This window comes from Bison bison, unplaced genomic scaffold, assembly GCF_000754665.1.
Source record: "Bison bison bison isolate TAMUID 2011002044 unplaced genomic scaffold, Bison_UMD1.0 scf7180017864148, whole genome shotgun sequence".
Taxonomy (NCBI): domain Eukaryota; kingdom Metazoa; phylum Chordata; class Mammalia; order Artiodactyla; family Bovidae; genus Bison; species Bison bison.
The window spans coordinates 4,187,238-4,195,338 of NW_011494720.1; the positions used below are offsets into that span (position 1 = coordinate 4,187,238).

The following is an 8,101-nucleotide window of genomic DNA, read 5'->3' on the forward strand; positions in this document are numbered from 1 at the left end:
GTGCGTTCTCTTGGCAAAACTCTATTAGCCTTTGCCCTGCTTCATTCCTTACTTCAAGGCCAAATTTGCCTGTTGCTCCAGGTGTTTCTTGACTTTCTGCTTCTATAAAATTTACAGAGGAAAATATGTGGAAAAGTTTAAAATTGATATGTAAAATGTATATACAGCTAAGTGCACAAATCTCATACAGGTTGATGAATTTTTAATTTGTATACACCCATGTGACTACACTAATCGCATAAAATTCCAGGACATTCCCAGGACTCCAAAAGACTCCCTCGGGCCCTTTCTCTGAAGTGTGTGTGTGCTCAGTTGTGTCCGACTCTTAGCAGCCCCATGGACTGTAGCCAAGCAGGTTCCTCTGTCCATGGAATTCTCCAGGCAAGAATACTGGAGAGGGTTGCTATTTCCTTCTCCAAGGGATCTTCCTGACCCAGGGATCGAACCCATGTCTTTTACATTGCAGGCAGATTCTTTACCACTGGTGCCTCCTGGGAAGCCCTGTTCTCTGAAAAATGTTTCCCAAGACATTGAGTGGGCATTCTACTGAAGGAATTTTAGGGGATTTTCAACTTTCTTCTCTACACTGTTCTGTTGCTAGGGTTTTCTGTATTAGTATTACCTATATAATCAGAAAAATAACAACACCATTTTCCTTGTTGACTTTTGGAGCAGCAGAACTACTAAGGAACCAATCTCAAGGAAAGAGACTTGAGGCATCCCAGTTCCTGACACCAGCATTTACCTAGCTTTCATTATTTAACTATTATTTTTGTGCTTTTTTATATGTTCCTTTTTTTTAATTTTTTGCAGTCTGAAAGGTTACACTTCATTTACAGGTATTACAGATCATTGGCTTTAGTCCCTATGTTGTATGATACTTCCTTATAACCTTATACTCAGTAGTTCATACCTTCCACCCCTCAACTCCTTTCCTGCCTGTCCCCACTGATAACCATAGTCTGTTTTCTATACCTGTGAGTCTGTTTCTTCTTTAAGTATTCATTAATTTGTTTTATTTTTAGATTACATGTATAAGTGACATCAGCTTCCCAGGTGGCACTAACGGTAAAGAGTCCACCTGCCAATGCAGGAGACGCAAGATTTGCGGGTTCAATCCCTGGGTCAGGAAGACTACCTGGAGTAGGAAATGCACCCCATTCCAGAATTCTTGCTTGGAAAATCCCATGGACAGAGGAGCCTGGTGGGCTACAGTCCATGGGGTCACAAAGAATCAGATATGACCAAGCAACAGAGCACAAGATCACAAAACTAAGTGATATCATACAGTATCTCTTTTGCATATTTCTTGCATTCCTTTTCTGATCTCTCCTTAAAATTTAGCAAAGCTTTCTTTTTAGTCTAACAATCTAATCTGTTCAACTGTTCAGGGCCATAGGGCCCTGGTTTCTGAGCCTCGTAGGAAGAACAGCACACTCCTGGACGCTGTGTGATGCTACAGACTGAATGTTTGTGTTTTCCAAAATTCATGTGTTAAATTCTAGCTCCCGATGTGATGGTTAGGGTTAGGTATTTGGAAGGCGGAGCTTTGGGAGGTTGATTAGGTCCTGTGGGCAGAGCCCCCATGAGGGAGATTAATGCCCTTTTACAGAGAACCCCGAAAATTGCCTTGCCCTTTGCAGCATGTGATGGGACAGCCCTTACCAGACATCAAATCTACTGGACACTTGACCTTGGACTTCCCAGCCTCCAAAACTGTGAAAAATAAATTCCTGTTCTTTATAAGCTACCCAGTTTGCTATTTCATTATAGCAGCCTGAACACACCAAGAAATGCGACCATTTGAAATCAAGGTAGAATAAGTCCAATTAAGAAAGAGACAGAGTCAGAGAGAAAAACAATCAAATTATGAGATTAATTGCTGTGTGTGTGTTGCTAGATCAGCCATGTCCAACTCTTTGTGAGCCCATGGACTGTAGCCCGCCAGGTTCCAGGGTCCACGGGATTCTCCAGGCAAAAATACTCAAGTGTGTAGCCCTGCCCTTCCAGGGGATCTTCCCAACCCAGGGATCAGACTCTGGTCTCCTGCATTGCAGGTGGATTCTTTACCATCTGAGCCACCAGGGAAGCCAGATTTATTACTGACGAAAGCATATTGAAGGAGACAGCCTGGACCCATAACCACAATCAACTTCCTGGTGCCTATGGCCAGGAGTTCAGCTTATACTCCCACAAGCCCACCCTCTGCAGAGTCAGCACCATCTTAAGGAAGGGCTGCATCAGATGAGAGATAACGCCAACAGCCACAGGACCCACAGCTCTGAGAGAGACAGGGAACCAAGGCACTGAGGACTCCGAGTTCTCTTCCAGTCTCATCAAGCAGATAAGTCATCAAGTGCAGGTGGATGACGGAAGAGCAGGTTCCTTCTAAGAAACTAGAGGGTAAGTTCTTCTTTATGGAAACAAAGATTTGGCCATATGGTCCCCTCAACTCTCTGCACACATGATTGACTGAATGATCCTTAAGGACTCCCTCAATCGAGATTCTGCGATTCCTAAGGAAAGAAACGTAGTCTTCCTTTTTGGTCTTTCACTATGTGCATGCTCAGCCACTCGGTTGTGTCTGACTGTTTGCAACTCTGTGGACTGTAACCCCCCAGTCTCCTATGTCCATGGGATTCTCCAGACAAGAATACTGGAGTGGGTTGCCATTTCCTCATCCAGGGGAACTTCCCAATCCAGGGATCTAACCATCATCTCCTGCATTGGCAGGCAGATTCTTTCCTGGCAAGCCACTGGGGAAGCCATCTTGCACTACAGGCTTTTTAGAGCAAGTTCTTCTCTGTTTACTTGGCTGTGTTGGGTCTTAGGTGCAGCATGTGAGATTTTCATTGTGTCATGCAGTGTCTTTTCCTGCAGTGCACAGACTCTAGTTGTGACGTGGGGGCTCCAGAGCACATGGGTTTAGTAGCTGGAGTATGCGGGCTTATTTGTTCCATGGTACATGGCATCTTCATTTCCTGACCAGGGATCGAACCCACATCCCCTGCATTGCAAGGTGGATTCTTAACTACTAGACCACAGGGAAGTTCCTTAAGCAAGTGTATAAACAAGTAAACAAGCAATTTCAGGGAGTTAAAAAGAAACTCTAGTATTATAGATGTAGGACAGTACTGTATCATACGTCTGTGAATGTAAAATATCTTCTACCTGCTCTATGATATGTAGTAGTGACCACTTTATCAGATCTGTTTTTAATGACGTTATTCTAGAATGTTTTCTTTCCAGATGATGATTGAGAAACGTAATTAAAAAAGGGTGCCAGGTACCACAACAGTAACAGAACTTTGCTGTTTTCTGAGGTTTTATTTTTTACTTTTTTTTTTTTTTAATGGAGTGTGCTGGATGTCCCTATAATTTTGTTCAGATGACTGCAGAACTTGGAAAAGCTGTTGCTGCTATTGATGCATAACATACTGCTATTGGTCTTTTTATATAAATAAATAAATCTATATATATATATACATATATATATATAATTTGAATTTTTGGAAACTTTAGCTGTGCTGTCAACTTTGGAAAAAGTATCCCAGTTGTACCATGTTGGGTTGGCATTGTACAGAAATTAACAGCCATATTGGTCTAGAAACGTTAAACATAATTTTTTCCATTTGTACAGGGGTAACACACTGTATTAAATATGTAAGGTCTTATCTACATGGGTTTGATTACAGAAACTAATAAAGTATTCTCTAAAAAAAGAAAAAGAAACACTCAAGAACTTGTGGAGTCTTATATTCGGAGGACATCTTCAGTCATGCAGACGGCTGAAAGCCATCTGCATCTGAGAATACCTGCATTATTGAAAAGACAAAACAGAGAGAAACTAGTTTACCACTAACTGATCCCCTCTGTGTCTGAACGTCCAAACTCACCTTAATCTCATTGTCACAACCTGAAATGATGAGTCACCGGAGTGTCTCTGTCAAGTGCAGTTGGCAGTAGATTAAATGCTGAGGCTGAAAATCCCACCATGCCTGTTTTTGTAACCCGTGAAACACATTCAAACAATTTAGGACCCATTTCCGGAAAGGATTTTCTCAACTTTCCAGCTACTCTGCTAACTTAAAATTGGAACCAGCCTTCAGCTGAAGAGTGTGAGGACCCTGAAAAGGAAACAATTCTTTTCTTCAAGTGAAAAACTACAGGGTGGGGTGGGAAAGGGAAAAGATCACAAGATAATGACTTGCTTCCCCTTCAAAGATTTCTCAAAAAGACTCCAAAGTCGAAGTGTTAGTTGCTCAGTTGTGTCTGACTCTTTTCGACCCCATGAACAGTAGACCACCAGGCTCCTCTGTCCATGAGATTTCCCAGGCAAGAATACTGGAGTGGGTTGCCATTTCTTTTTCCACGGAATCGTCCCCACCCAGGGATTGAACCCAGGTCTCTTGCATTGCAGACGGATTCTTTACCACCTGAGCCACCAGGGAAGCCTCCCCCAAAACACTCCATGCATTTACTTATTTTGTAAGTTCATTTCATCTCACTGAAGTATAGCATGCCTGTAAGAATGTTCATAAGCCATGAGAGCTTGTTGCATGTTTTAGAATGAATACCTGTGTGTAACCAGCCCCAGATCAAGATCTAGAGCATCATCAACACTGCCAAAACTTCCCATGCCCTCTCCTGTCCATTACCATCCCCAAAAGGACCGCTATTCTGGCTTCTAACGCCATACAGTAATTTTGCCTAACTCTGAGCTTTGTGTAGTGGAATCAGACAGTATGTACTCTGCATTGCTCTGTGTTACATTTGAGAGATTCAGTCATGTAGTTACATGGAGTAATAATAGTAGTTCCTTCATTCTCATTGCTGTAGTTATAAATAAATAATATTTACTCTATTATTACAGTTTATTTATTTATTCTACTGCTGCTGGACATTTGGATGGCTCCAGTTTGGAGCTATTCTGAATAGTGCTACTCTGTGGATTCTAGCACATGTCTCTTGATGAGTATTGGTACACATTTCTGTTGGATTTATTCCAAGGAATAAGGCATAGATTTATCAGAAAGACTCCATACCTGTTTCTGTAATTATTTAATAAGTTAACTTTATTTCACTGAAGTATAGCATACACATAGGAAAGTTCACAAGCCTTGAGAGTTTGTTGCGTGTTTTAGAGTGAATGCTCACTAAGCTTGTGGCAGCTTGTTACAGCAACAATTGGAAGCTCATGTAATAACCTTTTCATGTGTTTATTGCCTATATGAGTGAGTGGTGAAAGTCACACATTTGTGTCCAACTCTTTGCAATCCCATGGACTATAGGCCACCAGGCTCCTCTGTCCTTGGAATTCTCCAGGCAAGAATACTGGAGTGGGTAGCCATTTCCTTCTCCTGGGTATCTTCCCAACCCAGGGATCGAAACTGGGTCTCCTGTATTGCAGGCAGATTCTTTTGTGCCACTAGGGAAGCCCCATATGTATTCCTTTTTTGGCCATGTGGATATGCTTTTTTATGAAGAGGCTATCTGGTTAAGTCCTTTGTCCATTTTTTTAAACTGTTTGTTTTGATTTGTGGGAATTCCTTATATATTCTGCATTCAAGATCTTTGTAAATTACAATATTTATTATGCTTTCTCTCACTTCATGGCTTATGTCTTTTATTCATTGCTAGATTTTGGTGAAACAAAGTTTCCAATTTTAATCATGTCCAACGTATCTATCCTTTTCTTTTTGGTTACCCCTTTGGGGGAATTTTCAAGAACACTTTGCCTATAAGCTCCTGATGACATTTTTCAAGTTGTCTTCTATAAGCATTATCATTTTGACCCGTCTGGAATTGATATTTGGATAACACATAAAGAAGGGGTCCAAATCTACTTTTGTCCATTTAGATAACCACATGATCCAGCATCATTTACTAAAAATTCTGTCTTTTCCTTACTGTATCACAGTGACACCTTTGTCATATATCGGGTGTGTGTACATCAATTTCTGGACTTCCTTTCCCATTCTTTTGTTCTATTTACTCATCTTTGCACCTGTTCAGAAAAGATTTAACAAAACAGGCCTGGGGATGCTATTCTTTGAGAGGCCAGAGGTCGTTGGCTGGAGTGTGGGAACTTAGATTTGGGGAGAGTTTCTATCACTCCCAGAAGTAAGGAGTGCCTCACTGTGTCAAAAATGTTTGTACCAACAGTATGGTTTTCTGTTATCTTTGTCTGTTTGCTTGGCTGCATCTGATCCTGCATGTGGCTCACAGGATCTTTTGCTGTGCTTCACGGGCCTGTCTCTAGCTGTGGAGCACGGGCCCAGTAGCTGCAGCACACAGGCTTAGTTGCCCCACTGTATGTGGGATCTTAATTCCCCAATCAGGAATCGAACCCCCATGCCCTGCACTGGAAGGTAGATTGTAAGCCACTGGACCACCAGGGAAGTCTTCAAACGATACGGCTTAAGCTGAACCCTTCTAGGTGTTTGGAACTTGGGTGTATGCTTGGCAGAATATGCATGCATGACAAGCCCCCAATAAAACCCTGGGCAGTGGATCTCTGAAGGCTTCTGTGCAAGACGCCATCTCACACGTGTTGTCATCCTTTGCTGGGGGACTTAAACGTGACTCCACTGGGAGAAGACTTCTGGAAGCTTGCCCCGACTTCCTCTAGACTTCATCTCCTGTGCCTTTTCCCACATCTGATTTTGTTTATATCTTTATATGGGTATGTGATAAACCATACCCATGCTGAGTCATATGTGCGTCCCCTAAAAATCTTCAAACCTCAGGATGGTCTTGGGGACCCTTGATGCAGTGCAAACTACTACAGCTTTACAGTCATGATATCTAGTAACATAAGTTTGTCAAATTTGTTCTTCACTATGCTCTTAGCTATTTTTCACCCTTTGAATTTTTATATAAATTTAAAGATCAACTCAAAGTCCACAAAATTAAATGTGCAGTAATTTTTTTATTGGGATTTTATTTGACCTACAGATCTACTAGGGAGAATTGATATTTCTGCTATATTGAATCATTTACGTGATACAGTTACATCTTCTTTCATTTCCTCTAATTTTCTAAACAGCATTTTGTAGTTGCATTTTTTTTTAGGTAAAAATGTTTTTGTGCATCATTTATCAGATTTGTTATTATGAATTTGGTGGTCTTGATACTAATAAATCATATTTTAATGTCTATACTCTTTTTTGCTATTTTATAGAAATACAATGATTTTTATACATAGACTTTATATCCAGCAGCTTAAATAAATTCATACATTAATTCTAATAGTTTAACCATAGAGCCTTTATCTGCTGTGTAAACAATCATGTCACCCATGGAAACAGGAGTTTTGTTTCTTCCTTTCTAATCATTGTTATGGACTGAATTATGTCCTTCCAAAATTTACATGCTGAGGAGGCCGCTGAGAACAGAGTGGGTCTGCCGGAAGCCGTGCGGCAGAACTGGAATGTTCCGGACAGAGGGCCTTTCACCCAAGCTGGACCCCGAGGAGACGAAATGAAAGATGTGCAAGGATGTGATCTCCACCAGATGCAAATTCCTCACCTGTGAGGCCCTGCTGCAAGTCACTTCTGTTATCGGACAGCGTGTGAAGAGTGGGCATCATGGGTAAATGCATGATGCGAAGAGCCTGGTTACAGTTTCTGCTCCTATCTGTGAATGAATGGGCCCAGAAGGACGTAAGAGACTCTTTGAATGGATGTAAAAATTCTATTTGTTAAGAACAAGTTTGGCTCTGGTAACTGAACCTTATAACTAAAAGATAAGACAATTTGGGAAGTGTCAAGAGTCATTTTATGGTCATGGTACTCCATCATGGCTGTGATATTCAGCCTCTACGAAAGTTGGTGCAATTGTACATGATGTCAAACTCCATTTTCTAGCAAGCAATAATTATAACGGAAGGATATCTGCAATGGCACTGTCTTCTGAGTCATTTCTGTGTGCTTTTTCACTTCTGTCTGGAGTATATTTGTTGAAGAGTTCCTTTCCATTAGTTATGTTTTATGGCAGCCAGTGCACAACCGTGTCATTTAAGCACGAAATCATTAGTCTATATTTTTAATAAATGTACCAACTAAGAAAAATAGGGCTTTTGTTTTTCTTAACCCACTTT

The 8,101-nt window shown here is 41.1% G+C and overlaps 1 pseudogene; it reads left to right on the forward strand.

Annotated features, from left to right (window-relative positions):
- Positions 1 to 7,432: 7,432 nt before the first annotated feature.
- LOC104989275 lies at positions 7,433 to 7,597 on the forward strand (annotated as a pseudogene).
- Positions 7,598 to 8,101: the final 504 nt, after the last annotated feature.